This window comes from Wasmannia auropunctata, unplaced genomic scaffold (genome assembly GCF_000956235.1).
Source record: "Wasmannia auropunctata unplaced genomic scaffold, wasmannia.A_1.0 LD335400.1, whole genome shotgun sequence".
In the NCBI taxonomy this organism is placed as follows: Eukaryota; Metazoa; Arthropoda; class Insecta; order Hymenoptera; family Formicidae; genus Wasmannia; species Wasmannia auropunctata.
The window spans coordinates 704,835-718,582 of NW_012027490.1; the positions used below are offsets into that span (position 1 = coordinate 704,835).

The 13,748-nt window shown below is 36.5% G+C and overlaps 1 long non-coding RNA gene across 1 annotated transcript; it reads right to left on the minus strand.

The window, feature by feature from the left end:
- Positions 1–2,979: 2,979 nt before the first annotated feature.
- Positions 2,980–12,854, minus strand: LOC105457087. Its single transcript, XR_975340.1, has 4 exons — positions 12,776–12,854; positions 4,519–4,581; positions 3,608–3,695; positions 2,980–3,202 (listed from the first exon to the last, which is right to left on the minus strand). It is a non-coding gene; the product is annotated as an uncharacterized LOC105457087 (long non-coding RNA).
- Between the last annotated feature and the right edge of the window lie 894 nt (positions 12,855–13,748).

Here is a 13,748-nt window from a genome sequence, read left to right on the forward strand (position 1 = left end):
GAATGACTTGGGGATCGGTTTTTGCGGTTCGATAGACCGTGTTTTTACGTGCTCCGTGGTGCACCGTCCAGGAGCACGTTCACTTTTTGCCTCTCTTTATCCGCTTAAAAAGCGCGGGAGATCCTTGTTCCTAACGAGAGTTCGATAGAAACCGAGAGACAATGTCGATGATAATTTTTTATGTCAACATGATTTCTTATTATGAAAGTTTGCGCACAGGGAATAGTAAGAAAGGAAAGAAGAGAGAGAAAGAGAGAGAGTGAGAGAATATATATATAAATCTATAGCGAATAAATTGTTTATACCTAATTATTGATAAGATGTGTTTAAACATTTATTACACAAACATGGCTTTATTGATTTTTAATGTTTCTAATAAGGACATTATTCCTATTATTATTAAATATTATTCGTTATTACAATTTGTTGAATAATCGTAATAAAATGATATTATTAATATTAGTAATTATAACTTACAGAGCATTTTATTTTAAGCATTAAATTCTTTTCGTAGGCGTTCGTAGAATACAATTAATGCATGGAGATATTATAATTACGTATTTGGTAAATTTCCGGCACTATGAAATCAAAGCTCAGGTTCTGGCGTCAAAGTTCGCGTAGAGATAAAATTCGAAAGCTTCATATTCATATTGCATGTTTGGCCTTTAATGTAGCTCTTCGATTCTCACGTTGGTTTTAACACATACGTTCGATACTATCGCCGACCGTGAAGTGCTTCGATAGAGCGTTATAATAAGATTGACTTGTAGTCACTCGTGATTGGAAATTAGATAATCCTGCTATGTCTTATCTAGGGCTCTCACCTCGACACTGAATACAACAGGATAACATGATTACGAATAATGGAACTGTCGTCATCGGATACGTTTCGGAAAATTTCGGAATTGATACGTGACACAATTAGAGTGTTTCACAGAAGGGTGAGAGTTAGCGTAATTATCTCTCGACAGCGTAATTATTATTGAAATAAAAAAGGAAAATATGGTTAACCATAAGACACAATTTTATGTACTTCGTGGTTAATGAGAAAGTCATTTATGAGGAACACGCTGTCTCGGCGCTATCAATAACAAAATAATCCCTGATAAGAGACATCAGGAACGAAATGTCACGAATGAGAAATATTACCTAGGAGATGAAGGGACCTGGAAAGAGATGAGAAAAAGAATTAGATAGTGCAAGAAAAAAAATGACTTAAGGTTGCGGAATGACCGAATGGAGAAACAACATGATCGTTATATATATTTGCGATAGTCCCTGTTCGAAGAATCTTTTTATCGAGCGATATAAAAAAAGAAATCTTTCAGCGTGACAATGATTGTTTTTTTTTTTAAGAGAAAAAATAGGAAATTTTATCCTAAAGATACATTTACTTCTCCTGAATTCTCGATTTCAAAGCCCTGGCTAAGATACGTATGTATTTCTACATGGCATCGATGGAATATGTGCGTACGCGAAGACATACAATCGGAAGTACATAGGTACTCAACTAGTACGTGCATTCTCTCGCCCTTCTGAGTAGCAAAGGATTTCTGTCTTGCATGAGACATTCGGCCATGATACGTCGTCAATACGGAACTCGCGATAGTTGAGCAACAAATACTTGCAGCGATTATAAATATGCTAAATACGTCACGCGTGTTAGATAGTAGCTAAAGATAGAAGTTAAAAGTACCATGTGAAGGCATATAGACAGGGCAACGGAATACAAAATTATTTTGTAAGTTAACATTATGAACGTGTTCTTTGTCTAGTATAATAATACAATATTATTATCTACCGCATACATCGTCTAGCAAGTTGGATGCTGTGCCTAATATCTTTCTTGAGAGAAATGTACCAACGTGGCGACGCAAGAGCGGTGGTATGAAATACAAGGTACGCTCGAAGATAAAAGCCGCAGATTACAAGGTAGAGGTAGAGGTAAAGCGAGACGGAAAAGCTTCTTAAATGATACACGCGAGGGTGGAAATTTCTGCGAAGCAGCAATCGCGTTCTGAAATTAACGCGCGTTACAAAATGTACATTTTAAACGATTTCCTTTTACGATAGTCATCGAGATGCAGTGAGATGGTAAGGAGTAAATAAGATTGCACGTATAGATACTGTAAGATGGTTAACGTAATATTTATGATGCTATACCGGCGCAGGTTGCAGCTACATATCTTATACCCATCTACCTCAAATGGCTTCTAAAGTCTTTCACGTTCTCGATATGTAGGAACTATCCAATATCGTAATATCGCGAAAACTAAATGAAAAATTTCATATAGCAGGCTTAGTGTTCATATTCAAATGATTCCTCCTCGAATCTCTGAAATCAATACCGAGATACTCGAGCGACATGTCTTCGTCATAGATTTCGATAAATTAGCGTTCTTGGACGTTTACTTGCTCCTCCCTCGAGTTGCTTTAAGTTTCATTTAAAGGTTCTCTATCGTTCTGTCGCAAAGTGTCAGGTTCTTGAGAACAAAGTTCGCAGTGGAAAGTCGCACAACCACTTCTGAGTCTTTTGTACTCGCGACGAATGTTGTTCAAAGTTAACGACAAAAACACAGATAAAAGTGAAAGAAAGGTACATTTCTTCTTCAGTGAAAAGTGATAAAATTACGAAAGGCATTATAAATTATCAACAATTGTAAGTAAATTGAATTTAAATCGGTATTGTGATTTCATAGCAGTCATTAACGATAATTTGTCCAAATGATTTGTTCTTTGTGTATTCTTAATTTATTGTTTATAAAATTTGGTTTTTGATAAGTTACCTTTCCGATTTATCGACACTCTCTCTCAACTATAGAACTATAATGCCTAATATCTTACTACATTACGATATAGCAACATGATAATATATTATCGAAGAAACGCAGGCCTCCTGATTTTCAATTAATCGCCGCTTGGCAATATTCCAAACTAGATAGATTCCAGGTTACGACTTGGTTTTAAGAAAAATTTTCATATGGTACATATGTAGAAATTTTATTCAGTAAGAGTTGATATCTGTAAATCCTGTAATTTACTAAAACTTGCTCATCTTAAATCCCTAATAAAGCCGGTCCTTTTCATCTTGCATTGATCTGGAAGACTTTGCTTCGTTCATCGAATGGGTTTCATTTTTACAGGATCTTCCATCTCCATATCAAATTCAGTAGATATTTTACGGAGATTCATAAAAAAAAACCTGGAACCGCAACAGATTAGTCAGCGAATGAAAAATTTTGAGAAAAAAAAATTCGAGACAGTCGAGCTAAGTTTGTCTTGGGTTTCAATATAGAAATAATGAATAGTTTAAATAATTATCTCTTTGAAAGAAATTCCGAAAGAAATAATATATATATGCTTGTGGTGTGTGTGTGTGTGTGTGTGTGTAACATATTGAAAAATTATGTATCCTAATTAGAATATTATTTCTCTATTTTACATATTAACTTTAATTAAATTAGGATTTTTACGGTATTTATATATATATATAGCAAAAGATAAAGTTGTACATAAATGCTAGAATCTATTCGTGTCATTCTAAGCTTCGCGTTGGTAAGTTAGTGTATAAAGGATATATCCTTATTTATAGAGCTCTTTTACTTACTACAAGCATGTCAAATGCGGTATGTGTTTTATGTGCCGAAGGGAAACATAATCCGCAACAAGTTACGATCGGAGGCACCATTTTGTATCTGTCGCATACGAATAGTTATTCAGAATAATATTGGAATGTCTCAGATGTTATTTCCTCAGAAAATATGCAACAACAAAATTAAAAAAAAAAGTGTAATATCATTTCCCGAGAAAGCTTAATAATAATACATTCGTGAGAGGTTTAAGAAAGTTTAATTTCGTGTCGTGATATTTGTTTGCAAAAGTCCATGAAAATGTTAATGTAAATTTTAAATGAAGATGATGATAGCAAGATGAAAAAGCATCTAAATAGACTTCCGATTATTATCGGAACGAAACTCTAGTGTATACCTAACACTAAATCAAGAAAACAAGCGCAAACAAGCACGAATAAACAACTTGCTTCAATACAAATAGCATACTCTCTGAGTACAGACGTACTGATTTTTACTCATTGAAGCAAATTCTTCATTCACATTTGTTTGCATTCGTTTGATTGGTCTGAATCCGTTTTAATATAGCAAAAATATATTTATTACGGAGATTTTAGCAGTTGTAAGTGATAACGTTTCTATCACAGTTACGCTCGGCCATTTTTAAAAAATAACTAATTGTTTCTTTAATATGTGGATCGTCGTGTAGACGAAATTGTAAACATCATGCTTAGCTGACCATGTGAAGCTTCTACGAAAAAACAAACAGATAACAATACAATGTCGACACTTGCAAACTCGAAGAATAATATTGCTCTCTAGTGTTCTGCTCTATCATCACATAGAACAATCAGTCGTTCACATCGCTAGTCATCTATATATCTCTAAGTGTAACACATCACATTTAAGTAGCCGCAGGTACTTTCGACACTGCCTGTTAAAGACTTACCATCGATGAGCCCATTATATCTATGTATGAAACTCAATTTCGTTTCTTCTGTCGAAGACGTGCCTAAAACATACATTCCCGTTCAGTGAGAAACATCAATCTCGCCCGGCCGCGCGCTCACTACAGTCTTTAATCACGGGCTAAGTTTGAAAAATTAGGAGCAATTTGAAACGTTTGCCAGAACATCTGGAGACATTTGAGGATATCCAAAAGGAAAGGAGGATATGTCCTCGAAAATCAAAACGTCCTGTCTTGGTCACCTTGTGTATTTGGCGGTAATGCGAGTAACATTTTCTTTATCTTTGTTGTTTCGCGACGAGAAGCTTGTCGTCATCATTGAGATTACCGAGAGCGGTCATACGCACTGATTCGCGTAGGCAAATATCGGCTCGCGAGAGTATGATCTACCGCTCGGATATTATTCGGCCTCTTCGTCTCGGGACGGCGCGCAACGTTTGGCATATTATATCGGGTGGGCGTCGAGGCCTGAATACCAAATGGCACGTTTCCACAACGCGCCAGAAAGACGAAACCAACCGACATAACTGCGCGGATAAAAGCTATCGGAAAAACGTGCGGGAGGCCTCGTCTCGCCTCGCTTTCTTTGTCGACACGACCCACTTTGAGCTGAGTCCGGCATTTTTCTTGTTTGACATTTGCGATCGGCGCATCATCCGCGGGAGACTTTGTTGCGTTCACCGTCAAGTGTGATTCGCTTTTGTTGCACGCGGCTGGTGCGCTAAAAGCCACGGGTCGGTGAATCGACTTACTCTTTTAGATATAAGCTATAAATGACATCTCGAGAGTTGTAGTAATGTAGTGATGGTGACGGAAGTGATCGATGACTTTGCGGATGACACGTGATATCGATCCTTTATAATCAATCTATCAAGTGATTGTCGTTCTATTTTTCTACATAATTTTTTTAGTACAACCTGTACACTTGTCTGTATTTACAAAATTAGCACGAATGCGCGAAAGTGCATCTTAAAACTGATACAAGTATATAAGTATGTATAAATATAGTTAAATAATTGTTTTTCATGTCATGTATAGCATTGTTTGCTCCTTTCTTTTCGTCTCACTTCTTTCTTTTCATAATATGTGACTGTGTTACTCTGGCAATTCTCACATTTTTCTCGACAGCGCGCTTCTCTTTTTACTTTCCATAATTTCAATTTCATCTCGTCGCCGTAAATGGGTCGATTCTCTTTCTGTAAATATTATATTTAATGCCTAGAGCGTCTTGCGAGATTGTTTTTATGCAATATCCCCAAGGCGAAAATGCAATCATACGATTTTTTAGTTGATTATCACAACAATGTGTATCCTAACCGAAGGATTGTTTTCTGCGGCATGTCGCTATTAATCGGAAATAAACATGCTTATTTGCTTTTTTTTAAACTGTTATTTCTTGTTTTAATTAGATTAACAATAATAATGCGAATTTTTCTAAAATTTGTAAATGTATGTAGCTTCTGAGAAATGTACAAAATTAAATAATTTTCTCTTATTCAATTATTACAAGAAAGATTAGATAAGAAATTTAGTTGTTCACTTATTTAAGATGTGAATCTTTTACATCATCTAAATTTTATTTTATTGGTTATTTTGCTCTTTTGTCCGGACTTTAACTCAAATACTTTTTAGTTGGTCCTTTAAAAAATTACACAATTTCTCCGACAAATATCATCTATATATTGTATTCATCTTATGGTTTCGACATCAAAGAAATACCAAAGTCAACTTTAGCATATAAAGTAATTTCACGAAGAATTTACCTCTTTTTACTTGGCCTTATGGTCCAATTACTTTTGACTATCGGAGGATTGCAGTAAAAAATATTGCTGTACTATGAGCGACAAAAACAGATGTTAAATTTTTAAAATGTGCTATTATTAATTAATTTCTTAGGTTAAATATTTTTTTCTTTGTTTCTCTCTCTCTCTCTCTCTCTCTCTCTCTCTGGTTATATTTAACATCCATTTTTTCCTTGTTTATCATTCTACATTATTCCCGTTAAATTCACTACACATCTAACTTACCTCTACTAAGTTTTTTTTTAGTATATAATAAAATATAAATTTAATACAAAGTATGAATGCAACACTCGAGTTTAGAGCGTCGCAATTTTACATTATCAACAGTATAACAATCCAGAGATACACGCAATGAAAAAGAGAGAATGGAAGAGAGAAAGGGATACTGTATGTGAAGGAAACAGAAAGGGAGAGAAAGAAAGAGAATATTCCTGAAAGCTAATTACATGAATAGAAGGTCAAAGGGCGAACCGTATATTGTGTAAAGCAAGATACCACAGGCGTATTAACGGACTGTCATTCTTGCACCAATGGCAATGAATTACTAGGTTTGTTAATCAATGCATCGCATATATGCACTGTATATTATATTATTCTTTTTTTATTGGTATTTTTTTTTTTGAAAAGTTCTAATATTTTATGTTTATATTTGCCTTTGAAATTCTATATTTTGGGACCTCTCTTTTCTTTAATTTTTTTGCTTATAATTAGTTAAAAAATGAAGAAATCTATAAAGTTTACATTTCAATTTTTAGTAAATTTAAACTTTGGCATCTTTCTTTTATTGATTTCTTAGATCAATCTATTTTCTTTTTATTTGTCGATAAAAGCTTTTATTCGGTATATAAAAATTACTTATATAGTTTTGAGTTAGTACTAATTGATAATAAAATATATCTGAATTTGACATCACTGGTTACAGATATCTATTCTGCGCGTCAATTTTCTTTCTATACGTATTTTCCGGTTCTGCTCGATTTTTTTAGTGTTTGTCACATATTTTACCTCCAAATCATTTACGGTCTCGTATTTTGGATTCATGTTCACGCTCTTCTATATTCTTTCTTCTACATGACTCTAATAAAACGAACGCTGCACAATGCGAAGACGTCGAGACTGCAATGACGTCTCTATCGAGCGGGTCTCTTCGTGCTGGAGACTAAGGGAAAATCGTAGCTGAAATTTTCCAACAAAATAGCTATATCTTCCTCGTCGCTTTTTATCACTGGATATTGTGAATTTTTGTTAGTTATGTGTCTTAAAGATGTTTTATACATTTTATGTATTTTTTTATATACTGCTTTTTATCACGTTTAATTGTAGCGCGACGAAAAGATTTTACGTTTTTCAATAACTAAATTATAAGATTTTTAATACGTACTATTAATATGTACTCGTATGTAGTGAAATTATAAAATAAAGTATTAATTTGAAATTAATAATAAAATCATTAATATTCAAAATGATAATTAAAAATTTCGGAAATTCAGATTTAATATTTTGCCGATTTATAATGTATATGTAATCTATATAGGTATATTGCATTGAAAATTGAAAATATCGTTAAAGTCGAAATATCGTGATTGATATTAGATGACGCTGATAGATCGGATTTTTTACGCAAGCCTTTCAGAGTTGAATAATTTCCAATAGGATTATCGGATGGCTGACAGCGATTGATACGTGGTTAATATCGTCCTGTCAATCCTTTACGCTCGGTTGTTTCTACAAAAAACTTTTCTAAGAAAGACTTAAATGATCCATGCTGATCAATGGCTCATTTCATATACATGTTATAAGAATTGGTGACTTTCTTATAACTTAAAGGTACTACTGATACGAATAGCTGATCGAATACCGTTGCATAGGCCAATATTGATAGAATGGTATGTTTCATCTGTTTCTAAATAAGAAATGTCATCGTCGTAATAACGCGTTTATTACACTCCGACGAATGTCGTTCGAGGGTGCAAGTAACAATTGTGAACTCGGATACAAATTTATTTATTCATTGTATTATTTATTAAAAAGAAACTAAAATGAAATTTGTGTGAAAATATGTATCATGCACAAATATATTGAAATATTCGAGTTTTGAAGAAAAATTCGGTGAGTGCCAGCGTAACTGTCATTGCTTTCATTGCGAGTACATGCTGTTCATTTGTCCACTTTACTATTTTGACTGAAGGGGATATTTATAACGTTGACAATGGAGTACGAGAGAGAGAAAGAGAGAGAGAGAGAGAGAGAGAGAGAGAGAGAGAGAGAGAGAGAGAGAGAGAGAGAGAGAGCACTCTCCTGCTCGCATCGCAGTTAGATATTTTATAAATTGTCTTTAAAATGAGAATATTAGAGAAAATTTTATTTTAATAATATTATGACCTGAAAATGTTATGCCTACGTCGCGTAACTTGTATTTTAATAACTTACGTAATTTCGCAAAATATTAGTTTCAAAGAATTGTTTATTGCTTTGCTTTCAACTAAAGTCGAGCTCAAGAAGAAATTTGATGTCTTACACAAAATCCTTGAAATAAAGGAAGAAAGTAAATAGTATTTGCGTAATTGTCACTCCCTTTTTACATCTACGGCTAATAGCTAGTAATGTGCTAGTAAGGGTCAATATGAGATTAGATCGAGAGCCGAGGTTAATTAAAATGTCCAAGAATGTCATTCTCGTGGAAGTCTTTGTGGGCGATGGTTTGTCCTTCGTTCACTGTTACCATTTCGATTGATTGGTAATCTGTCGATATACCTATCTCTGATGTACGTAAGGTGGCTAAGGTATCAACATAGCAAATAAGATAAAATGATAGCAATTTCGGGAGAGATACAAACGCAAATATAAATTAACCGAATAAAAATAGATAATTCTTGTTGGTATACAAGATATTTTTAGTACACTATTACTATGCGTGATGTTTAAAGTATAATTTAGCTCTCTTTGGGCAATAGCTAATGAAAAATTTCCTTCTTAGCATGAAACATATATATGTCATTGTTGCAACGATAGTAATGGCAGTAAAATTATTTCATATTGTTATATATATGAATATGCGTGCATACACATGTATATTCATAATTATTGTTAATGAGATAACAATCGCCTTTATCTATATTAATTAATTCTTTTATTTTATTCTGCAAAAATGCAAGAAATGAAATTTTTAGTACTATCTACATATATTTTAATTTAAGATGTTTGAGTGTCTATAATTGTTAGAAAATTGATTCAACATCTTTTAACAGAGTTCTTTAAAATTTTATACACGTTTATATAAGTTTAAAGGATAAAACTTGGATTCGGAGAAATATCATTTTGACAAGACAATGTAGTCAAGAGACGATTTAATCAGAAGTTATAAACTTCTGAATTTCCTTGATATTTTTAACGTTTTCTAGAAGAGCCATGGCTTTGCTTACTAAAGTACAATCTCTTATTTCTTCATATATTCGAGGACGATTTTTAACGTTGCGCATGCAGAAGGCCGAGGTCGCAGAAATGCGCGAGATACGCAGGTGTTCACGAAGGCAGTAGCGACGGTCAATAGAAAATCCAACGTGAGGCGAAATCGTGACGGAAATCGCCAAGAAAGCGGCTTAAAGCCCTACGAAGGCTAAAGGCGAAATAGCAGTAAGGGCAAAAAAGTAGAAGAAAGGTGATAAGAAAGTAGAAGAAGCGAGAAGAAGAAAGGAGGGGGCGGAGATATGAGCGGGGGCAGCTAGACGGAGCTCTAACAAGTGGCTGCAACTCGTAACGATCGCCCTCTGTGCGATGCACCAGCCAAGTCACTCGTACTGCACGCCCTTCTAACCCGAGGAGTTTAACTAACACATACACGTATACACACACAGGTGTGCGCCCGTATGCATACTCTGCTACATAGCCAGAAATATCGATAAACATGACACGAAGGTCGGCCACGAGCGGTGATCGGCACCCCTCTTTCATTCTCGAAATAACCTCCGTCTATTTCCTTTCCGTTCTTCGTTTTACTCCAGTCTTGCTGCCGCGCATTCTCGTTTTATCGATGATAATTATCGCGTCAGGCGATTCGATCGATATGTATTTACGAAGCTATCGACTTTTTGTCATTCTTTATTCCACTGTTCCTTTCTAATCTTTTTCTTAATAGCGATATCTCTAATTGTTAAATTAAATGCAACTCTAATGAGAAAAGAGAAAAACAGAATTTATTCGAACCACGACTTTTGTTTATTTTGATTCGTTCTAGAAGAATAATTCTTTTCTGTGAATCGAGCTCTAACCGAATTAATTTCTTGCGCGCGCGATGACAGGAATCGGTCCGCGTAATTCGGTTTTTTGGGCACGGCTGGCTTTACGAAAACGTAAATTAGATTGATCTCTGTTTTATTTAACAAGATTAACCGTGGAATGGATTGCGATTTTTTAAGCTTTCCAAAACAGCTAGGAGTTTCTTATTTGTAGATGGATATATTCGTTATCGAAATAAATAATTATAGAAGATGTTTCGAATTTTCCTTTAAATCACAATTATAAAAACTTATATTTTTGAAATTGATAAAGCTTCTTTTTGTCTCTTTCTCTTTCTCTGAATACATTGCGATTATTACGAAATTTCTCTTTAGCATTCAGTGATACAGTTAATTTCAGTTAAACATATCAATCATATATATAGCCGTTAATACTAAATTCGCATATATTGTTGTTTTAATAATAATTTGCTGTAATGCATTTTATTGGATATATATGAGATAATGAAATAGTTCTCTCGATATAGTATGCACGAAGCAAAATACACGCTGTTTAATTGAACACGTTCATGATTTCGACATTTGAGTCAATTATCCATATGTATACATATCTATGTATATAGATTATAAATGTAAGTACAATCTACTGCATGCGGTGCATTGTGCAATTATAGTGTTTTTATTTAAAATTAATACTCTTTAAGCAAAATAAACCGCAATTTCAACCGTGTACTAAGCAAGTATTGATTTACATCTTGCGTGCAAGTAATTGTGAACATTTCGATATTCGCACGATTTGCAAAGTATTCGTATGTAAAAAATATATGCAAGGTAAATTCAGTTTAATTTTCAATTAATCGAATTTCTTTCGAAGAAACGAAACAAGATATTTCTAATTTTTAACTTTACATGTTGCATATCTTTTTCGCGTAAATTTCCTCAATCGTGCCGAGCAGAGCGATTTATTCTTCGCGAGCGGTCATTTAAAGGTCCTTGACCCGTGAACTGCAGATCTGTGTATATGGCTCGCGTGCGTGCATCGCGCACGTGCCGGTGATTATGCAACAAGGGTGCAGCGTAAATTCAACGTAATTTCACGAAAACGCCGGTGTCGACGTCGACAAGCGGTAAGGTGAGCGTGCGCCACAAGAGCTGAAGTGAGCAACGCGGAAGAAAAAGAGAAGTGTGTGCAGAAAGTGCGAGACAGACGGACGGAGCGGAAGAAGGAGCGAAAGAGAGGAGAAAGGGTGACAAAGATAGTGAACCACCGAAATATCCGTAAATACTCTGTATGCAGCGTGCGTCTCGTGACAAGTTGCACGTATTGGACACTCGGCTGACATCAGAATTGTCAAATTTTGTATCATACATATCCTTACGTTTCGAATGCGCTTAATAGCTTTGCGGGAACTATTGGTGATGTGAGATTACGAGAGGAGGCATTTTTCGAAGAGAAAAATGATCTGCGAAAATTTAACTACGTCGAACAAGCGGAGCAAAAGCGTGGGAATCGCGCTATTTCTAGTTTCGGAGTGGCGTCAGCGGAGCGCGAGACGTCTTATATCACCGTTTTAATAAGTTGTTCTCTCGATCTCACTTTTTCAGCTCGATTCACTGTTCGATCTCTCTCGCATCGCGGTGCACGCGTACCCATTTCACGTCTCGCGTTTTTCGTCATGCGGCGCTGTGCGTCTCGACCTCCCCGGCGCGGCGGCGCCGCGCCGTTGCGCCGTATACACGTACACGCACTCAACATCTCATGTTCGATCCTTGTACAACGGGCGCATCGGATCGCGTATAGCTCGTGCATAGCAAGCGTGATTGGAGCAGCGAGATAGAATGACTTGGGAGTAACTCCGAGAATTGAGAAATTATCTCAATCTGTTAGGGAGCGTATACGAATAGGAGGCGCAACGTGACGCGGGGGTGCCGGATACGCGAGGCGTCGCACGAGAGGAATGAAGATCGAGAATGAGCGCGAGACAGATGGAGTTCGCGGCGAAAGAGAAAGAAGGATGGTCTGCGAGATGGGGAAGCGAGGGGAGAGTGGGGCAGAGAGAGAGAGAGAGAGAGAGAGAGAGAGAGAGAGAGAGAGAGAGAGAGAAAGATGCAGGCAGAAAGAGACAGATGGAAAGAGACGGCGCGCCGCCGGTGCGAATGAAAACTCTGGTTGCCGCATTTTCACGCGGAAACACGTCTTACCTGTTTCACTAGTGGGAGTAGTGTCTGTTCTATGCTACGGGTCTTAATCTCTAGGGTGGCTGGGTCTACGGGGTCGGGTGTCGCCATGATTCGAACACAACTCCGTGCTCCGTAGACTCGAGCCGAGGCGAGAGGGTTCGTTGCACCCCTCCTACCCCCGCCCGCGTGCCCGGCACGACTGCAACCCTCGCCCCCGCTGCCGTCGCTGACAGCCACCAGACACCCTTCTACCTACGAGCCAACCAATGGTCTTCGAGCCCCGTGCTCGAGCCGGCAATGACGAGGGCGACGTCGCACGACGACGACGGCGACGCCGACGCAACTACTGCCGCCGACGCCGGACGCCGCGCCGGTGCGCCGGGCGTCGCGACGTCGCAACTCCTAGCTTAGCCATCTCTTGGTTCCTCGCGTAACGCTCTTTGTCGATGTCGTCGTTGACGACCGCCAGTAATTTAGAGTTACATCAAAGTTGTAGGATATTGTTAAACATCTGAACTTTCGAAAGCAGAAAGGAGAGAATGTAAAATTAACTTGAAAAACCTGTCAAATTAATTGATAATGCATTACCGAGAGTCTACCGCGATCTGCATTTAGTTTAGTATTTATTGTGACTAGTACATAACAGGCGCGCGCTTCGCGCGCGCTGCGTATTGAATCCCATACATCTTCCAATAACATTTATACCAATTTACATTTTAATTAAACAAATGTTAACAATTTTTGATAAAAAATAAATTTTCAAAAAAATGACGCTTTACGCACGGTGCGTATTACACTCCATACATCGTCCAATAACATTTATACCAAATTACATTTTAATTAAACAAATTTTAACAATTTTCAATAAAATGACGTTTTAATCGGCCATATTGAATCGGCCATTTTTAAATAAAATCACGATTTTTTAGAAAATAGCCACATAATTCATCTTTAAGATAAGCCCAGAAAGAAGTCGATATTTTTATTTTTCTGG